This window comes from Nothoprocta perdicaria, unplaced genomic scaffold (assembly GCF_003342845.1).
Source record: "Nothoprocta perdicaria isolate Ctin4 unplaced genomic scaffold, notPer1 scaffold_67, whole genome shotgun sequence".
Classification (NCBI taxonomy): domain Eukaryota; kingdom Metazoa; phylum Chordata; class Aves; order Tinamiformes; family Tinamidae; genus Nothoprocta; species Nothoprocta perdicaria.
The window spans coordinates 2789048-2811342 of record NW_020455943.1 but is presented as its reverse complement, the minus strand read 5'-3'; the positions used below and the strand labels follow the sequence as shown (position 1 = coordinate 2811342).

Sequence of the window (22295 nt, the reverse complement as noted above, 5' to 3'; positions counted from 1 at the left end):
GCCCCGCCGTTGGCGCCTCCCGTTCCCGCCGCTCCCCCCAGGCCCCGGGCGCTGCCCGGGAAGCGGCGCGGCCTGCGCTGGGTGGCGCCGCTCCGGCCGCCGCGCTTCGCCTGCAAGCGGGGCTTGCGCGGCGCCGGGCTGTGCCCCGCTCGGCCTCGCGGGGACTGTGTGTGCGCCCTGCTGCGCCCTGAGGGGGGAAAGGAGACGGGCTGGCTCTTCCTGAGGGGAGCCGCAGTGGGCAGGCCTCGGGAGCGGGTACCGAACCGGCCCGTGGCGGTGCCAGCTCGGGCCAAACCGCACGCGGCTGCGTGATCCCGGCGCCCGGGCGTCAACGGCCAGGGAGCTGGGCAGAGGGATCAGGGATCCGGCCAGAGAGCCGGACAGAGGGATCAGGGAACAGCCGGGGAGCCGGGCAGAGGGATCAGGGATCCGGCCGGAGAGCCAGACAGAGGGATCAGGGAACCGGCCGGGGAGCCGGGCAGAGGGATCAGGGATCCGGCTGGGGAGCCGGGCAGAGGGATCAGGGAACCAGCCGGGGAGCCGGGCAGAGGGATCAGGGATCCAGCCGGAGAGACGGACAGAGGGATCGGGGAACCGGCCGGGGAGCCGGGCAGAGGGATCAGGGAACAGCCGGGGAGCCGGGCAGAGGGATCAGGGATCCGGACAGAGAGCCGGACAGAGGGATCAGGGAACCGGCCCGGGAGCCGGGCAGAGGGATCAGGGATCCGGCTGGGGAGCCGGGCAGAGGCATCAGGGAACCAGCTGGGGAGCTGGGCAGAGGGATCAGGGAACGGCTGGGGAGCTGGGCAGAGGGATCAGGGAACCTGCCAGGGAGCCGGGCAGAGAGATCAGGGAACCGGGCAGAGGGATCAGGAAACCGGCCGGGGAGCCGGGCAGAGGGATCAGGGAACCGGCCAGGGAGCCGGGCAGAGGGATCAGGGTGCAGAAGGATCAGGGAGCTGTGCAAAGGGATCAGCGAGCCATGCAAAGGGATCCGGGAGATGTGCAAAGGGATCCGGGAGCCATGCAGAGGGATCCGGGAGCCATGCAGAGGGATGAGGGCACCGGCCGGAGCACCCGGGCAGAGGCAGGTGCAGGGCACGGACAGGCAGTGGGTGCCCCTCGGCACGGGCATGGCAGCATCAGTCCTGCCCTTTGCCAGGAAAGAGGGGATTCCAAGGAGAGCAAACGGTGCCCCAAGGGAGCCTCACTCCAAGGGGCATGTGGAGAGCTCCGCCGAGGGGATAGCGCCCGTTGGAAATGGAGAAAGTGGCTGATGGAGGGACTTTCTGAGGCCAAAGTTGTCAAAAGGGGTTTCAGCGAGTGGGATATAATGGAGGAAAGGAAAATGTAGGTCAAGTGCTTGACATTATCTCCTTAGGGAACCAACGAAGGCCGAATGAAATGCCCGATTAGTTGGAACATTTGCATTTATGTAGAAGTTTCTTTTTTCTTCTTCCAATACTGCCAGGTTTCCTGACCTCTCTCTATAGCAGCCGTGTGCAGCAGCAATTTGAAGCCTGTATAGAATTTCCTACCGTGTGGATGGCCATTTATCCTAATTTCCTTCCACATTTACATGCTGCTGCCAGTATTCCCATTTTCCCTGCCTTACGTTTTCTTCACTCTGTTTCCCTTGTCTTTCCCTTGTCTTTGCCTTTCCCAGCTACATCCACTCGTTCTTCTATTTTTACACTTCTCCTAGGGCCCGGTATCAATTACAGATACGATGTAGGGACTGCACATCTGGGGAGCCCAAGCAGGCAGCTGGAATGGGATTCATTAAATTAGACATCTACAGGAATTAGCCAGCCAGACCGAAGCCCAATGGGGAGAAATAAGAGCCTACAGGAGCTAATTCCAGCAGACAATTTTCTTGCCTTTGGGGACCTTTTCTCTCCCTTAACTATGAGGAGAGCTTTGCGCGGATAATTCAGCACTGGACACCGACCCTTTGAAATTCTAGAATTATGTGAGATGACTCTCAGCCCTTGTTGAATCTCGCCCTGCATTGAAATCCCTAGGCAGGAAGCAGTGGAGAAACCTGTCTCCTTGTGCCCTTTTACGTACTGCTCTCTCTTCAGTGTATAAATAAACATACTCCTTCTCCACTTCCAGAATGCAATTATTTCAAAATAACCTCTTTCTCCTGACCCTTCCTCTGTGACAGTGTACTTTTCCCATACAGATTATATAAAAAAAAAAAAAAACCCAAAACTTCCACCAATGGTTACAAAACACTGGGATAAGTTGTAATCCCCCAGGAACTATTCTTGGAGAGAACCATTTCTAATCAGCAGGGAGAATCACAACTGCCAACCACAAATGTTATCCATAACAGCCGAGTAATCTTTCCAATTGTAGCATTGCAGACCCTTCTGCTTAATGGACATCACCCAAACCACTCTGCTTAAAGACCACGATGTGTTCCCAGCATCACTGGGCTGATTTCCTGTTGAAACCCCAACAAATCCCTGTTTGGGAAGCTTAAAGGTGATTTTGCAGGACATCTAAGACACGAAGTAGATGGCCCATGATGTCAGCCCTGTGCAATGGTGAATCTGATGTTTGAATAATAGTGAAGAGTAAGGAAACATCATTTTTCTCATACCTTTTTCTGTCTGCAAATAGGAACAACAATAAATACTGGTGGAAACTCAAAGTCTCCCATTAGAAGATGGGTGGTTTGTCATAGGAGCAGGTGGCATTGAAGGGCTGGGAGGGTGATCACTCCATGAAGTTGCTCATAAGAGATCACAAAGAAGCCACACACTCAACTCCAGCAAATCCTGGTTGTAGCCCAGTACTAGGAGACTACCCTGGGAAGCACAAAATGTCCTGGGAAGAACTACCCTGGGAAGCACAGGGGCATATTTCAGAGGGAGGACTGTGTTCATAGAGCCCTGCTGCAAACCACCAAAGCTGGGGCTTCCACAACCGGACACAATGACGTCTAGTGATCCCCAGAGGAACCCACACATCTTATTTGTCTTCTGCTAAATGTCTGTATGGTGAATTATGTGTTGCCTAGATAGTTCATGTGACACAATTGATGAAATTAACAGTAGCCCTCTTAAAAAAAAAAAAAATCAGGGAAGGAAAGGGAATAACTTTAACCTTCATCTTAAATTCCCTTAGTTTTACGTTTTGTTTTGTCTAGAAGGAGTGTTGTCCAAGAAGAGTTATTTACACCCTATTTTAATTCAGCTAACCTTCAAAAGCAAACACATCTTTAAGGTGGAAGGATGGGCAATATATCTGCATCTTGCTCAGTATATCAGGGATTCATTCTCTAGCTGGGATATGCTCTTATTCTCCTGTTGTAAAATTGTTATTTTTTAGCATCAGGAAACAATCATTATATTGAATGCAATATAATGCTTCACAGAAATCACGGAAAAGATGCTTTTCTGTATCTTATGGTCTAAATGTTCTGGCATGCATGACTTTTCAGTTAAAAGTTTATTCTTATTAAAGAGGATATGAAAGGGAACAATGGCTATTTCTGAGCATCTTCTGCTGTGAAAATCCTTGTGAATAATTCCTAAGGGGAATTATTATTATTCCTAAGCAAAGTATTTACATATGAGGTTGTTCAAGACCAGGTTGTTGCTGTGCAAGGCCATATGAAGACTTGCCATTTAGTCAATAAATGAACCATTTTTGAGCTCATAAAACCTATGTCAGTTATTGCACTATCAGTATCTTCATCAGTTATATAAACACTTTGGCCTTGCTTGAGTATAAAAACGGTCTCTGTAAAAACCATTATTATTATTGCAATATAGATAAGCCACCTTTTAATCCCTCTTTATATCATGGAAAACTGTGTAAGTATAAAATTGCACTGGTACAGATGCCACTTTATTCCAGCACAGTACATCTGTTTTGCTGGGGTTGCACCAATATAATAAAATCAACACAATTAAATGAATCCATGGGAATTTGCCTGGTGATTTTTTTTTCTTTTTTTCCCCTTTTTTTTAGTGTGCTTGGGATAACAAGGCCTGAATCCTGCCTGGCCTTCAAAGTGCTACTGCACTGCAAAAAAAGTGGCATTAAAGATACATAGCTCTTGTAATTGCAGAGTTCCCTTAGACCCTGTAATATAGACAGTGACACTGGTGACATTTCAGTGCTGGCTGAGGGTGTTTGCTCAGCCTGGGGCTCTGTCTCAGCCCAGAGGGCAAGCGGCACAAGAAGCCGTGGTTGGCTCCTGCCAGGCCTTGCTTCCCTTCCTACTCGCTGGGGGCAGGAGAAGGGAATTCCGCTTTGAAAGGGCTGAGAACTCCTGGCCTGGAGGGGTCGCCTCTAGGGAAAGGGAGGGATTTAATCCCTATGGAGATTCAGCCCTTGGCCTCTTCTCTAGGAGCCTCTGTGCGCTATGATGTTCAAGGTGTCAGGAAGCACCTCGTAACACACAGGAGCCTCAAGCATGGTGTTGCACTACGGTGCACTGGCTTGCACGTGGAGGTCTCATCGAGACACGTTAGAACAGTTTGGGGGAACCAAGACCTGGTTCACGACCTCATTCTTCAGGTTTCACAAAACTGGGATTGCTGTGAAATCGGCAGGGATAAACTGCCATAAACCTGGAGGAACACAGTGGAGAATGAAGAGCATCCTTTGACTCTATAATTTGGCTCCAAACACAGGCCAAAAGTGTTGTGCACAGAGCGCTCTCGGGCTGTGTATAGCACAGCAGCCTATGCTCTGTGCAGATGAGCACAGGAGCTCAAGAAGAGTTTGACCAGGGTGATGAGTTTTCTTATACATGTTCCCTACTGTTTGGAACGAAACTATAAAACCACCTAGTTTCACATAGTCGGCAGTTACCAGATAATGATTTTATGTCACTGCCTTCTTCTCCTTTACCATACCAGTTTAAATCTAGTCTTTATCTTTGCAGATTTTGTAGTACACTTAAAAGATGAGAAATGGTCATCTCTAAAGTCTCTGCAAGTCTTCTGCTTCATCACAAAACTCCATCACAGTAACTTTCCTTGTGTTTTCCATTCAACGTCTCAGAGGTGTAAAGGATCACCTTTAGGAATAAAAGATTATTGGCACTCATTTTATTTCTGCTCCTTTTGCTGGGATTGCTAGGTATGGTGGTGCACATGACAGTCTTTTAGAATAAAGATGCTAATTCATTCCAACAATTATCAATAGATGATAGTGACACTTAACTCTTCCACCAAGCCCCTCGCAGGATAGGTTTGCTATCTAGGGGCTATGACTGCAAGGTGAAAGGCAATCAGGCCGTGGCTGCAAACAGCGGGGAGGCATTCACACAACCTGCCTACACGGGGGCTGGAGAGGCTGGTGCAGATAGAGGCTGCAGAAAGGTCCCTTTCTAGGAAAAGGTGAAATGGGGAGCACCTCAGGGGAGCACCTCAAAGCGGTGAGCAAGGCTCCCGCTTTGAATCCTCCCTCAGGGGCCTCAGCAGGGAGAGCTGAGGCCCCAGCGATGACTCCCAATGTTTGGAGCTGCAGCTGAATCAGCTGCTTGAATCTGAGGTGAAATCTCTGCGTGGCTGCTGGAGCCGGCTGCGCGGGGGCACCCGGGGCACGGGCAGCCGCCAGGAGGGCCTCCCTTGCGCAGGAGCAGCCTCGGCCTCGGCCTCCATTTCTCGCCGACACAGGCGCCGGCCTGGTGGCCGTGGGGGCCTGGCTGGCCATGGGGGTAGCACCTCCGTTCATCAGCGAGCCGGGCTCCCCCCAGGCTGCCGAGCGAAGCAGGGCCCACTCTCCAGGCTCTCTGCTCAGGTCTGCCTCCTGATTTCACCCTTCGCCTTCATCCCTCCTGCCTCTTTTCCCCTCTGCTAGTTGCCATTTTCCTGTTTCTTTTCCATTCTCCTTCTCCTCTTCTGTATGTGTTCCTTCATCCTTTCTTTTCCGCCCTTTCTTTCCACCTGAGATTTGTCTTTCCAGCTGCTCATCCATGCTGCTCATTCTGTCTGCCCTAACCTCTGCTTCATCTTGTGTTCTGCCATTTTACACTCTTCTCCCTCTCACCTTCACTGATGCTCTCTCTTTCAGGAATTGTTTAAAGTGTTAAAATCTGCCCGGAGGTTGAGCTTCCTATTTTTGTGTTGTGCAGGTGGCCGGCTTCCAGCAGAAATTGTGCCAAAGGAAGAACAGCAGCCTGGAGATTTCACACTTTACGGCAATATTTAAAGCGTTCTGAGTCTGATTAGGGGATGTGGCTGAAAGTCACACAGCTTCCTGACACTGCACAGCATCTTTTAAGGCTATCAGACTGAAAAGTAAATGCTTAAATGAGCATTAAGCCCTAAGCAAGCTCTTGCTTCAGCTCAGTACCCCAAGGTAATGTCCATCAGATGCACAAACACCTACGGCAACGACTGCATTCGGAAGTGCCATGAGCCGCCTTTGCATCTAAGTGCCATTCAGCTTTTCTCACTGTAATTCTCTTTTATAAATTCCTCCACATTTACTTGAGGATCAGAATTGGACTCACATGCATTACTGCTGACAAACGAAGGGAAAACAAAGATATACTCCAAATACACTATTTCTTTTTTTAATGAAATAAAATGCTGAGCATGGACAAGGCCCTCTGTCAGATAAAAACGTACAAAGACAATGACTTTTTAAGAAGGATGCCTTGTCTATGTATAATGAAAAGCACATTTCATTATACCTGTCTATATACATACACACGGACAGTCATGGGCACATATACAGATATTGCAAACAATCTCCAGTTTATCTCAAATGATGCATTGGAGATGCATCAGGTCATTACATTTTCATTACAATATTCTGAGGTAAGAGAACTTCATGAGAATCCCCTCCAGTTCCCATTTCCCAATTCACACACTATTCTAGATGAGGAAGAGAAAGTTATGGATTTAATAAAGGTGCAGCATGTTAGAGTGCTCGTAAGAGACCTTTTTTTTTTTTTTTTTTTTTTTGGCTTGGAGTCACTGGCTTTGGCTCAGGTTTGCAAAAGAATATATCTTTCATGACATAATTCATGCTAGTATACTCTGTGCAGTCAGAACCACTTTGCATTTCCCCCCGTTTCTCCTATTCCTCCCAATTTAATTACATGCATATAAAATATAGCATCTAAACAACAAAAAACAACCCCGCAAATAGCACAGGGATTAGCTCCAGAGAACATGATGCTTTGTGGGTTAAGAATCAAGGTGAGGTGAGGAAACCTCCCTCCTGAGGAGAAGATGATTCCTTGCGCTAAGGTTATTCCAATGCCAGCATCATTATAACCACTATATATATATATAAATGCACTGCATCTTACTATCCACTTTCTCCCCCTTCATCCTTTTGGTTAGGCTTGCCTTGTTGCAGGCTGGCCTGTGTGAAAACATAATATTTAGTAGAAGCTCTTTGCAGTGGTTCTCTTCCAAACAAATATATAAATGTGAAAGAGGAGGAATAACAAAGTCCTTTAATTAACGGTGCGCGTACCCCCAGGCTTGGCCTGCAGGCCCGGAGCACAGCGGCCCCTGCACAGACAGGTGGGTTGGGAGCTGGAGAAACCTCCCGGAGGAGCCTGTCAATCCTAACGGATCCGCGCTGATTCCTCCTGATAGGTAATTGCTCCAGTAGAAGACTCTTCAAATCCTTCAGAAATCAAGAAGAAAGACCGGCTCATCCCACAGTGCTCCCATTTTAAAGACAATTTTAACCTTAAAAAAAAAAAACAGAGAAACATACAGCGATCATCAGGGAGATCTCTGCAGATCACCATCCTCTGGAGCTGAACGCTCAGGTCAGGCTTCTTGCTAAAGAGAGCGCTGCCCTGCGCAGCCTCCATCGCACCGCTGCGCCTGCGGATGTCCTGGGAGTCATCGGAGCACGGCACGGGTGCAAGGCTCTCCGGCCAAACCGCTCCTGTCTGCTGCTAGAAAGGAAGAGAGAACACGGTCACCCAAAACGGAATGCAAAAAATGGCAAGTTTTCCTCCTGAGGTGGAGTTGCCATCATCTGTGGCCATTACCTAAATGTAACCAACCCTCAGCACGCGCCGCGGCAGCGTTGGAGAGACGTCTCCAAAGAAACGCTGGGGTCGATGCAGCGCAAGCACAAGCTTTAAGACAGCTTTGCATCGTGCCAGCATGTGGCTTAGGCCTTCAAACATGCACACAGACCTCGGCCTGAGTATGGCAGTTATCACTTGCAAAATACGTAAGGGCATGTAGTGCCTTAAGATAACTCTCTCAGAAGAATAAAATCCCATGTTTACGCTATTAAATTAGATGGTTTAGAGAAGAAGTGTGTTTTCCCAAGGATTAAATTTATGTAAAGACTGGCTAGAAGTGTCTATTTTTAATTAATTGCGAATTCTGTAACATTATAGGCAACTTTTATATCCAAAACTGTCCTCAGCAAATCTGTTTTTGTTACTACCATTTTCATACAAATATTGATAAATATAGCTAAGAATGAAGTGTTAGCTGCCTCTTTTATGGTACTAGTAAGAACACAGAGTAAAGGCTTCTTACCGTTTCCCTCATCCTTGGAGAAATATTTAAGCAGATAAAGTAGAAAATAATGTGAGTTTCTAGCTTATATAGGCTTATATAGGAAAAACAGAACATTTGTTAGCTACACTTTTAAGAAGATTTCAAATAAAAGCAGTGGTTACATCTGTAGATCATCCTATAAATCCTATATTTGGATTTATTTGTTGAGGAAAAAGTTATTTCACAGTTAAGAAGGGAGAAACACAGCAGAAACTCTTTAGCCATGACGCTGTCATTAATGTGTGCTAAAATGAGCTAGACTCAGCCTGGGTTAAACAGCATAGCTTTATGCAAGCTGTTTGACCTGTACAATTAATTCCAGATGAGTGTCTGTCCCTGTGTAACCAGAAGAAGGAGATAACAAATGATATAGCAGACATATGACAAAAGCACCTCAACAAGACAGTGGCAGGGAGTGATTGATTGACTCTGTGTTCATTTGGCAACCTCAGGAGGTCAAATTCAAGAGAGGCGGTAGAGCTTAAAAGTTTAAAAGTGTACATATTCCAAGAGCTATGGTCTGTCTTCTTAAGAATTTGCCTGGGATGCTAGCCAGGATAGCTTGCAATAGCACCTGACAGATAAAATTAAAGCATGAATCATAATCTCTCTGGTCTGCCAAATGGAGGTTTACTCAAGTCGTAGTTTTAAGATAGATTACGGTTTATAATTTGATGGCATGTCCAAAAGCTAACTATCCCTTAATTTTAAATCATGTCACAGAAAGGTCATGCATTTGTGGTGGGGAACAAACTTGGGTTTGTGTGATGAGAATTGAGTGAATGGGTTCAAAATCACAGGAGTTTCTGCTGCTTAAGTTTAAATGATACCAGATGGACTTTTGCCAGGATAAGAGATCCTTCTGACAGATCAGAACACTCAAGTATATAGAGCTCTTTGGATTAGACTAAAAGAGTATAGGGTGTAGATAAAAGAATAAAAAATGTCATAATATTCTTCCAAGGCAGGGCAAATGTGAAATGCTAAAAAAAACAAGTGTTCAAAACAGCACTGACAAGAAAATATTTTAAAAGACCTTGGAATTTTGAATTCTTCATGTTCATGTCTTATCTCTGAGGAAAAAGTCTGGCAGTCTAGTCCTTGAATAAAACACATTATAAGGCAGAAGGGTATTATTTTAATTAACATTGGGATTATTGATAGATGAATCTTTCAAAGAAAATCTACTTAATCTATAATCTTTGAAGCCATAGAATTGGTTGGGCACCACAGCAAGTATTATCCTTCCAATTTTCATTTTAGACATTGTAGCAATCGAAGGGTGATACAGCTTCTAAAAGGAACACAATACCATTGAAGTTCAATCTATCACGCTGGTAACGGACCAACCATCAGGAATTCTTCGTTGGCTTGCCTGGAATGAGGCATGGACATACAGAAGACTTCAATCATCAGATTATGTTGATATGCATGACTAATTGCTGGTCTGAATATAAGGTTTTGTAAACTAAACAGCTTGTGATTGACAGCAAACTGCCCACCTTCATCAGCACTAGAGATGAAAAAAGACTAATGCTTTCTAAGAGTTTTTCTCTCTGCTTAGATATTCCAGATTTGTGTCTGTTGAGAAATATTCTGATAGATCAAAGTACAAGATAATATAAAAATAAAACAGAATATTCCATTTATAATGTAAAGATGCCTTAGATTTGAGTAGTAAAGTTTTTTTGACTACCTCTGAGAAGTAAAATAAATAGTTCACTTCAGTTCAAGAATATGTGTTTACTCTTTAGTCTCTTCAGTATTGTCCAGCGAAGATTCAGTTGAGGGATTCAATTAATCAGTTGCAGATATAATGAAATCTGTGAGGGAAAAAAAAAAGGGATCTGGATTCTGATGTAAGTAGCCATTACTAAGTGTAGATTATATTTTCTCTGGGAGACTTTAAGTTAAATTAATGATACATAAATGGGTGATTATATATCATGCTATATATTCTAAACATTAACTCCAATTTAATGTTGATCTTTGAGATTTTCTTTAAAAGAACTTTACCTACTAATATTGAACAAAAAAAACCCAGGAAGAAATACAACAATAAGAAACAGAAAAGGTAGCACAAAGTCTGGCATAAATAAAAGACATATATGGTGAACTGAAAAAAGTATTTGCAGTTTTAAGATAGATTCATATACTAGCTTCTTTTTGCTGCTACATGACAATGCAAAGCAAACAAAATATAGCAGTAAGTTAGGCCAGCTTCTTTGCAGTTAACCCCAGCCCAAAGACTCCTTATAAAACTGGACATGAAATGCTCTACTTGTCAGGCGCAGATCTTCTAAAGAAGAGCAACGCTGAGGAGCAGGAGATAATTGTGTGTGTGCTCAGGGAGAGCAGTTAACAGATGAGGCCACTGTCCCTGGCTGATTTTGCCCAATTAAGTTGAATCATGGAAACAGGCTAGTGAGGAAAGGTGACACTTACTTTTGTTATTGCCAGTGTCATATACTGAGTTATAGATCTGCTTATCACGTATAGTAATTTCTATAAGCCACTAATACCGTACTGCCAATGTGTATTTCCTCTATGTAGCCTACATGTGAGATTTTAGGCATTTAACTCTATGAATAAAGTTTCACCCTTGCATTTGTATTATTGCACAGATACGTGGGATAAAAAATGGCAAATGGTGAATTTCTGAAGTAGCTAATATTTTTGTTTAAAATTAAAATGGATTAAAAATGTTCTGTCTGTAAGTTGTTATAAAAAGTGCTGTACCCAAGGCACAGGTGATGCATTTGCAAATCCATAAGAAAGGATCTTGAATGCTCGGTGTACAAAAAGCCTCCGAGTTTTACGTATGGAACAATTCACTCAGCCATAAGAGGACACGTACCACAAACACTCCAGTACTCTCTGTTCCTTATAGTACATTCAAGGTCTAGAAATGTGACAATAAAAGTCATATTTTTATATGACAATACACAAAGACAATATTACAGATTATATAAGCTTTTTTTCTGGTGTTCAGAAAAGATTGGCAGGCCTGGCATAGTCAGGATGATGTCTCTCAGCGTGGAGCCGCTTCCATTCCAAGTCCTCAGCAAAGAGCTTGGAAGAATTATTTCTGGCCAGCCCAATCACAGTGTCTCAGATGTGCTGATGAATGACTGGTGTTGCCACACAAAAACCTCAAGTTCAGAAGCAACCTTGAAACGTCTGTTTCTAGTGCTATCAAAGATAGGAAGTATTGTAAAGGGAATGTTTCCTATATAAAAAGAAAAGGAGCAGCAGGAACAGCAGTGATAATGTGTGTGCTGCAGCTGTACCTGGGCAGCTGGAAAACCAGGGAGTTAAAAGAAAGAGACAGTCAATTCCACAAGGTGGTCCAGGTGATTTTTTTTCCTTTTATTATCTACTATTTTATTTCATTTTTAATTGGCAAGGAATAAGGGTAACATTCTGATTCCAAGAGCTTTCCAAAAGTGAAACATGTTGTATGTAAAGTAAGTCAGCGTTTTTTTTCTTGGAAGAACAATCGAATACTAAGTTATTAAATTTATTAGCTGATAGGTTTATTTTAAGAAGCAACTGAATATTGTACATAGGGTAATTATGCAATAACTGTTTCGTCTCTACAAATCTGGTATTTTTAAAACAAGAAAAGTTGTTGCCCATGAAATAGTTCATATAGGCTAAAGTGAGCACTCGTTCACTGTCTGAGATGGAGACGGGCAGAGAGAGAATTTGGAAACATTAGTTACATGCCACAGTTTTCAGTTGCCTTGGGGTAACTGCACTAGTTTATTGGGGGAAAAAAGTTCTGCTTGAATGTGCAGTTATATGACTCCAGAAACCAGTAGCCTCTGCTAGCTCTTGCATTCAGGTCCCCATGAAGAGATGAAAAGTATGACTTTCAGAAGTCATTACTGCCACCGCCTTTCATGTGCCCAATAGCTCCCAGTTGTGGTCACCCCTTGGCACTTTCAGCAAAGGAGGTAAATCAGAGCACTCCGTAGGCTTCCCAGAGCCTTTTTCGGAGGCTGCCCTTATAACACTTAAATCCTCAGAATCCGGGCAGGAATCTCTTTCACTTTTGTGTGGCTTCCAGCTTTACGACGGAGCACTGGCGCTTAGGATGTTTCAGATGTCCATGCTGAGGAACCTTCTCTTGACAGTTAACAGAGTCAGATTTACTGCAGCCTAAACTGCTTCACAGACGTCATTTCAAGACAGGATCACGTATTCACATTGAAATAAACAAGGGGACCAAGTTCTCTCTTGTTTAAATCTGCTTCCAGGTTGTTTATACGTGATTCGAGCTCGGCCTTTGACAAAGCCTTGGAATTCTCATTTGTCTGTCCCTGTAAATCTCCAGTGACTCTACTTAAATCAAAGCCTTTGCTCTGGGTTTTCAAGACATTTAAATGGATGCGGTCCTCAGTTTTATATGGCTTTGGTTTCTTCTTTTTTTCCCTTTTTTTTTTTCTGCTTGGGAAAGAAAAGAAGCAGATGGAATCTCAAGTCTTTTGAGAACAACTGCAGAGAGGAAGTTTTCTGTGGGTGTGCAAAAACAACCTAGAGGACAATTTGTAATTTGCTGCTCCATTGCTGAGTCTGAAGTAATTGTGTCGTTTCTGAACAGTTTGAGGAGGTTGTGCACATATTAACAGGGGAACATTACTAGAAAAACAAAATTGCAATGTCAAACTGGCTCATTCCCACAAAAATGCTGATGTGTAAATGATAGGAAAGCTGTTATTTTTCACAATGGTATTGAAGTAGGCTTGGACAAAGTTGCATTAAATATAAATTTACAGCTTTCCTGATTAGAAACCTGTGCTAATGGATGTGAATACAGCATTAAGAATGATTTGTTTATTGGCAGCCAAAATATTCTGACACAATTATAGCACTCCATGGTCTTTCTTAATGGATAGTGTTAATTTTGGAGCCTATCCAGGTTTCCAGAAATTATTCACTGCATTAATAGGTGCCAGCTGTGAAGATAAGTCACTGTCAGCTTCTAAAAACCCCATTCTCTCACACTGCTTTCACTTAACGCTAATCACTGCACAGTTCCCTCTTTGCAGCTAAAAAAAAAACAAAAGAAAACCACCACTTTTGTTTACAATTCTAAGTAAGTAGCTGATGAAGTATAAAATATCCTCCATCTTACTCTTATTCTATGCCATAAAAAAGAAATATTTTTAAATAATCATTCATTTTTGTTACATTTGTTTTAGGAAAAAGATATTGCAAAGCATCTTTGCTGATTCACTTTACTGAAATTTCTCATAAACCTCCAGTGCATTTTTAACATGTAAGCTCAGGCAAGGGAAAAATATAACGTGGGTACTTCTGAGGAGCAAAAAAGTGGCTGATCCTGCATTTTTACGAGCGCTTTATCCAATCTCATTGCAGGGAGCGCTCCCCTTCTCCGGCCACCGGCCCGTTCCTGCCTCCCGGCTCGCAGTGAGGCGGCCCCGCTTGCCCGTCGGGCTGCATCTGCCCTGCTGGGTTTTCTGCAGAGCTCCTTTCCTGCACTCTGCTCTGCGAGACAGCCGGGCTCAGCCCTCCGCGGTGGGACTGGGAGCAGCAGGAGCCGGGAAGCGGCGGCGAGGAGGAGAGAGCTAGGCTGCTCTGTGGAGGCTGCGGGCTGAGCGGGGCTTCCGCGCGCACGTCACACGCCTGTCGTATAAAAGTAAGGCAATTTTGGGGGGCAATAAGGCAGCATTGAGAGTTGCACTAAAAATCACTAAAAAAAATTGTCTTCATATCATCAAAAAGAACATGCATTTGACCTCTGATCAAAAGACTGAAAACCTCCAAGCAGGCAAGATACTGGAAGCAAAGAAGCTGCCTCCAAGCAGGCAAGATACTAGAAGCAAAGAAGCTGCCTCCAAGCAGGCAATATACTGGAAGCAAAGAAGCTCTTTGTAGATTTTATTTAATAACAGCCATGTAAGTAGTACCTCACTGATATAGGGCTTGATTCCTGCTACTTACAGCCTAAACCTTTGCCCTGCACCTTGCAAGATGGAGGTGCAGGGACCTGTCTACATCATGGGGTTTCAATCTTGAAGGATCAGGCCGTGCATTAAATAATGAGACATGATTACGGGATAACTGGGCCAGAAAGTGTCTAGACACATCTATACTAATTTAAAAGTATAAAACTGCACTGATGTCATAACTGACATCAGAAGCCAAGCTCTTGCTTTTCCAGGATTAATCTGGCCATGTGGTCTCACCCATTCACCCTCTCCTGCCTCTGGCTCTGTCTGTTCCCTCCATGAGCCAGTCTGGATCCTTGAATTAGTTTTCTGCCAGTTTAGCCAGTGGATTCGAGGCACTGGAAGGAACCAGAAGCACCAACTCGCAGGGCATCAATCCATAGTCTGGGATACACGTAAAAGGGCTGTTTTTTCTTCATTGAGATCAACCACAAATTTTAGCAAAAATGCAGCAAAGAGGCTGCTTAAGAAGAATTTTATGTGGGTAGCAAAATGAGCTATGCAAAAGTGAGGAAATGCCACTGTTGCAGCTGACTATACGACCTTCACTCGGTCCCCTATGCGAAGTGCATTATGCAGTATCAGCACGTATTGTCCATCTGTGGTATCTCTGTCTTGTTCAGTGCAGAATATAGATGAAAAGAGAGTAATAAGGGGATCTTAAACTCACTACTTTCTAACTTTCAAAAGCTTCACCTTGGACCTTATATCCTGATTAATATTCCTGTGGTGTAGAGGATTACATGCAGTATGTATGACGGTGCATAGACACACCTGTATATACTTTAGACCTGTTTCTGACCCAAATGAAAAGTAAAAATGTCTTTAAAAAGGCTGAAACATAAAATGACTAAAGATGAGATTTGATTTTCTCTCCTATTACAATTCATGTCAACTTTGGACTTACAAGGTCACATTAAATAATTTATATCGGAAATAATAAATCAGCTTATCACAGTGAGTGTAAAACAAGTATGACTGAGTTTGGATGTGACAGCACAGACAGTCACATGGGGAGAAAACCCAGGCAGCCGGCTGCAAATAACCAGTGATCTTCCCAAAGGCAACAGACAAGAGAATGGCCTAGGGCCTCTCAGAGCCTGACCCAGCAAATTTCAGGAGGAGCAACACGGAAGAAGCCGGGATGAGACAAAACGCTGAGAGGAGAGCTCACAAACAGTGACACCATCTGATACAAATGCCGGCTTTCTTCCCCATCCTTCTTAATCTCCTCAGCTTTTCTTTTCTTTCCAGAGTCTGAAGTAAATCCCAGAAGACAATATGTGCGTAACATCGGTCACAGTAAAAGAACAGAAAGTTAAAATCTGGTAAAATTCACACAAAATTTTAGGTAAAATTTCTTATACTCCTGAGGTTCCTGCAAAGAGTAAGAAATATGTAGGACAGGCTTGAAGGTGGGAAAATTCTGCTATTTACTCCTGGAATTCAACAGCCCTTCTGCATAGCTCTCTGGCTCTTTACTGCTTCCCTTTGCCTTTGTATATGAGACACGGGGCCATCATGCTATGGGTTTCTATTTGTTCCCTCGATTCCAATTAAAAAAATGGGGAACTATAACATGTTAGTGGCAACACGGACTGGATAAGAAAGGCAGGCATGGTAATGTGAACAGGAGCTTTGCCATTGATTTAGTATCACACCAAAGATTTACACCGCTATTTCTTGAAAAGGCATCCATTTCCAAATGCCTGTAACAATAAAAGGGCCAAAAGGTGCCTACGTTTAATCAGAAAAGCAGGCGCAAAAGAAAAACTGTAAAATATGAAAACCTTTGTCACATAAATAACCTATCTTTAAACACACTATTTGAATTCAGATCAAGCACTTGTCAATTAAGAGCATTAGCTGAGGACACAGCCTTCCTAACTGGCATACGCATTCATCCATTGACTTAGCCTGGAGGGATGGTGATCAATTATTCAGCAAGGCATTTTATGCTGCCTCTACCTTTCAGAGCACATCATCTGCTAGATTGTGATCAGCAGCAAGTCTGTGAACGGCAGCAAATGAAAAAACAATATTTCTCGGTTGAAGCTAAGTGAGATTTTAATTTCCTCAGTAAAGACTCTCCCCAGTCACTAGATTATGGGAGATGCATGAGTCCAGCTCGCTCTGCTTCCTGAAAAGGGCTGAGACGGTCCGGGTTTCCCGTTCTCCAGACAAGCCGTACGCTCAGCATTCAAACCACTCAGGATCCTGCCCCTTTCATCACATTTTGCTGCCACCTCCTCCTCCCCTGGATCCTTCCTGTTGGTCTATCAGTGTGTCAACAAAGAACAGCTCTCCTCCTGGACTCTTCCAGTTTTGAAATTCTTCCACAGTCAGAAAGGTTTTGGCTAAAACTCATAGAGGCAAAGAGGTGAAAATCATTTTCTTCCCCCTTCCTCTCCATCTGTCTCCAGCCCACATGGGAATGCCCAAAGAAAACTATCCCGTTGGAACCACATTAGTCTGCTGGATCAGTGGAGCTGATTCACCCTCAAGTTGTGTAATCCGTCGAGACGATGCAGGGACGGGAACAGAGACACACGTGGGAGTGGGGACACGAAGGCAGAAGGCTGTCGTCTTCGGTGGCAGCCCATAGTTACACCAGATTAAGTGTGGCTTGCACTGCTCCTCGAGGGGAACACGTTGACCACCGTGTCACACTGGGAAAATACAATCTTTTGAGATCACATAAGCTCCTTCCCACTTGTCCTGGCTTTTTTAGTTTAGGCTTATTTTGCTTGTCTTTCACTGGCCTATCCCTCTCTGAAGCTGGACTCACAGCTTTCTTTAATGCCTAAAGCAGTTTATGCACTTCAGAAATGAGATGTGTTTAAAATTCCTTCAAACTCAGCTTCTTTTCTCAAATCATCACATGCCTAGATGAATCTACACAGGATTCTTCCAACACTCATCCTGTGACTTTCTAAATTATGTATTCTTCACTCTTTTGCCTTTTAACACCAAGTAAATTTCACATTTTATATGTGTAGAAAATATCTTTTTAAACTCACAACAAGAAAAAAACATAGCAGAGATTATTATAAAGCAAACAGGATTTTAAATCCTATCCCTCTCCTATGGGAGCTGCTTTGTGCTTCTCTAGCTCCAGGGCATTCATCTCTTAGAAGAGCATATTTAGCATTTTTCTCCTTGTATTTTTTGTTGTCACGGGTAACATTACACACAGAGTAGGACACATGGGTGAAACTCCAGTATCTCTCTTCTGCCCTCACTCCTAGGAGGTTGGGGTTAAATGCAACATGACTTAGGAGGGAGCATTCAGTTGATCTTCCTGTGGGCAAGTCTTGTATCTTCATTGTTTAGATGCATTTGCTTAGTGACTTGAAAAGGTCTGGCTGGCTTTAAAGTAAAGGTAGTATTTGGAAAAGAAAATGTTTTCTACTAAGAAACTAAATGGACCTGGAGACACTGGGGTAGCTCTTTAAGTCAACTTCGAAGTTCTTACTTTCGAGTAAATAACCAGGCATTTGATACATAAAATGCACTTCACGTGGAATTAAAAGTCTAAGTCAAAAAAAAAATCAATATAAAAATTCTGTTCACAAAGTTACCTCAGTAGGCCAATTTTTTTTTTTAACCAGAAATCATAAATCATAGCCACCTTATTTTCAGGATCACTTAAGTCAAATACCTACAACTATTGATATCTGCCAAGGGATGGACATAGAGTCAGTCTAACTACTTGTCACCAGAGGATTTTTTTCTGACAGAAATAAACAGCTCCTGTTTGTGCGAGATGTGTGAATGTGTCTGCCGTCACTTCCAAAATTGTGTCTGTACCTCTTCAGTAGGGAATCTTTGCAGATGGAGCAAGCAAAACCGATGAGATGGGAAGCCGAGTCTCACACATGCCAAGGTCCTGAGGCAGAGATGTGTGGTCTTGTCAAACCTGCTGAGGTGAAACACACAGGAGAAGGTAACTTCTCTGCTGTGCAAAAGCCAGGGAGCAGAACAGCTTGAGGAGACTAGACAGTTTTGCTGGAAAAATCTAGTACTTAGCAGTGTGTCCAGAAAATTAGACCTATCATTGAAAAAAAATAAAAAAGCAAAGTGCCCAGCAAGGTGATTGTCCCTCATTTGCTCTGTCTATTAGCCTGGGACATTTTCAAGAGTAGCTGGGAACTGATGAGGTTCTTCTTACCCCCGTACTACCACTGTCACCTGCATTGCCACTCTCAGAAAACTTAAGTCATCATCCACAGGAACCCTTCTTCGGAGGAAGGGAAGCAAAAGGGAGGCTGAAGGGCTGTACCCCCAACCCCAGGTGCACTCAGGAATGACATCCTCAAAGTCTTGTTCAGATGCTCCACTAGTCAAGTATTTTTGATGTCTCTTCTTTAAGCCTGCACATGGCAAAGGCACAGTATACGTGTGTATCACTGGCCACTTTGCAACTGAGGTACTACTGCCCAGCAGATAATCCCCAGAGCCTGAGCAGATTCTGATCCAGGATCTGTTTTGGGACACAGCTTACAGGACTCAATGGAAATGACATTTATATGGCAGCTTTTAGGCTCTACATAAGTGACAGTGCTGCACAGTTGGCTGCTATGGAAAAGAGGTCCAGCTGCAGCAACCACAGGAAAAAAAAAGGCTGAGAGCCTGCACTTAAAGGAATTACCTTTGCTTTGGGGCTTTATCATTTTGTGGGCAAAGAACTGACCAAAAAAAGACTTGTGGATAGCTGAGGGAGGTGCAGTAAAACCCAGCTGAGAACAGGTAATATTTGATCTGTCATAAAACCTGCCAGCACAGAAATAACCCTGATCTTTTGTTTGTTTGTTTGCTTTTTTGGCTTTGTTTTGTTTTGTTTTAACATTTAATTTTCTGGAGTAAATTTATCAGCATTTTCTATTCTGCGACTGTGTGACTGCAAGATTTTGGGCTGAGGCAAAGTGTTCAAAAGTTCAGTTTTAGTTTTTTTTTTTGCCAGACTATGACCCAGACCCGTTTACTCCAGAGCACCTGATGGTGCTGAATGAGCTTGGGCCTCCTAATCCACTGTTTCATTTTCTGCTCTGTATCTTCTATAATAAACTACTGCTTTGTTTCCTTTCTTACATCTTCCACAACAAACTGCGTAAGGCACCACTGTGAAAGGAGTTATTAAATAAATAAAGGCCGGCAGGGAACAGCCTCCTCTTAGGCAGGAAACTGTGTGTCATCGAACCTCTCGGTCTGTCAGGGAAGGGGAGAGTGAAGGAGAGGTGATAATGATGGGGCTGCCCCTGGGGATGGAGCTGGAGGCAGGAGAGCTCTCAGTGTAGGAGCGAGTGGAGGCGAGGGAGGAGGAGAAGGGATATCGGGAAGTCAAGTGAATGCCCTGCAAATAGATAAAGGTCGGAGCAAAGAAAAATTGATTAAAAAGGGAACAAAGCAGAACAGCCACAGCTTTCAGGGCTATAAAAATCAGGGAGGGAAAAAAGGGTTTAAAAACATTCCCACCAAAACTCCTAAAATAGGCACATGGTAACGCTTTGAAAGAGGGGAAAAAACAACGGGGAGGCTTCGATCTTGCCTGTGTCTCTCTGCCCTAGCCAGCAGTGTGCCCACGTTCCCATGCAACGTGACTGTAATTACAAGCTGCCATCTATCAAAGCAGGACCTGGAAATACTCATCTTATTGCCCTGAAAGCGTAAGAGGAAGGCTGCAAATTTGTAACGATGCTGACTCCTGCGGTCAGCCACGCTGTTATTTAGCGCTTGCCGATACCTACACGTAACGAGGGGAGCCGCCTTGGCAGGGGCTGCACCTTGATAACATCGGACACTTAGATGAGACATCTTATGTGGCCAATACCTCACACAGCTTTGCTGTCTCTTGCCATCTAAATGGTAAATTGCTTGCAGTTGCCTCCTCTTTAAATAATGATCACATATAAGGCTCCCTTTCCAATTAACAAAAAGCTTTGAATGTAAAAATACATTTAAAAAGCCCTTTTTTAAAAAAAATTGGTCACTTTTCTTTATGCTTGTGTTTGTCTTTCATTCTTTCCCCCACCTGCTGACAAAATCGATGTCAACAGACCAAAGGGAATTGGACTCAGCTAAGCCCTGAGAATTTTGATTTCAGCTTTGGGCATTTAGTGTATGGGGTGATGGGTGTCCCTCTTTACTACATCATCAAAACACCAGTCTGCCATTATAAAGGAGTATAAGCCCAGAGAAATGTAGGGGTGCCCTCGATCTAAAAATGGAAGAGTATTTTATAAATGTGGGATTTGACTGTGTTACGGAGGGAAAGTTATTGATACAAATGTATCACCAGAGAGAGGCAGAGTGGAGCTCGTTGGGGGCTGTGGGAAGAAGCCGGTGGCCCCAGGCTTCAATGTACACTTGGAAGACGGAGGACAATTATTAGCTTTGAAGATCTTATAATTTGCCTCCAAGGAAAAGAGAATTTTGTTTTGCTAGAGAGGGACTATGGAGATCAACACACACTCCCCCCCAATCCCTCACAGCTTTAAAGTCTCTCTCCTTGAAATAGGAAAGATCAAGTTGCTTGTGAAGCAAACATTAGCAGACCTAGTATTTTCGGGCAAAGAGAGTCTACGGAAAATTTAGATTAGCAACGAAAATAGTTACACAAATTCTCAGTTTCAGGGGGGTTAGCTCATTTATTTATGAAAAGCATTTTATTAACACAGAGATGCTGCATGGAGCTCCTCGCCATGTGGCGCCTGTCCCCAGAGGACCAAGAGGAGCCCGGAGCAGCGGTGGCAGCGACGAGCGCGGGGCAGAAGCCTCATGGACACTCAGGAGAGGCAGCAAGAGGCGCTCGCAGAGGCCACCAGCGGTAGGTGACCAGCTCAGGAACAGCCAGAAAAGGGAAATCTGTTGTTATGCTCATTCAATATTCAGCAGAATCAGATGAAAAGCCAGGACAGCCGGTGTCCTATGTGGTGCCTGTTGTATTCTCCATGTCATCATCCAAGGTGCTAGCATACTGAGTAGCACTGTATTTACAGCAGATCTCTGCAGAACCCACTCGGTACCTCTCCCCAGTCTCTCTTGGGAACCACCAAGAGGAATTTTCCACCGAATTTTGCAGCCAGGTTGTAGCAGCAGCATTTAGACCATGCCATCAGCGTGTCATCTGAGGCAGTATCACAAACGGTACTGAATTCAAGATACAGAGTATATGCCACATCTCTTTTATTTGTAAATCCTATATTCTTACATAGAAAGACATCACATTACTTACAGTCCAAATTGATTTTTCTTCTTACTCGATTATTCTATTCCTGGCTTTTTAACATGACTCTAAGAACCCTCAGCTCCTTTTTTTCCACAGGATCTAAGTTTACACTTACAAATGCAAATTCTCAAAGACATCTCATAAAATTGCCTAGGGCCTTTATGTACTCTCAGTTGAACTCCATAAGGCCCAGCTGTTTCAAGAGCATCTAAGTATTCTCTAACCCTTTCTCTCCCTATTGAAGCTTGCATTCCTGATACCTTTGCTGCTGGCATTACAGTTGACTTGATTAGTGAAGACTGATTCCACCAGGAATTAAACACTTCTGCCTTTTCAGCTTATGTGCTGAAAACTCTTCTCTGGTGAAGGCTGGATCAGCAACTGAGTGCTCAATAATAACATCCCTATGAACACATCCTGTTTCCTTGTCATTCTTCCAATTCTCTCTCTTGTTTCCCAGTTGACTGCCTGATGTTTTGATGTTTTTATCTCTGAATAATTACAGTTAGCAAACCTAGGATCCATTTTTCTTTTTATGTTTAAACACTTTAAGAGCTCATGGTTTGGCTA

At 43.8% G+C, this 22295-nt stretch overlaps 2 long non-coding RNA genes across 2 annotated transcripts; both read right to left on the bottom strand.

Moving 5' to 3' along the window:
• Positions 1–7120: 7120 nt before the first annotated feature.
• Positions 7121–7744, bottom strand: LOC112956800. The gene is made up of 2 exons (XR_003251107.1): positions 7711–7744; positions 7121–7617 (listed from the first exon to the last, which is right to left on the bottom strand). It is a non-coding gene; the product is annotated as an uncharacterized LOC112956800 (long non-coding RNA).
• LOC112956799 lies at positions 7742–9883 on the bottom strand. Its single transcript, XR_003251106.1, has 3 exons — positions 9832–9883; positions 8499–8511; positions 7742–7897 (listed from the first exon to the last, which is right to left on the bottom strand). It is a non-coding gene; the product is annotated as an uncharacterized LOC112956799 (long non-coding RNA).
• Between the last annotated feature and the right edge of the window lie 12412 nt (positions 9884–22295).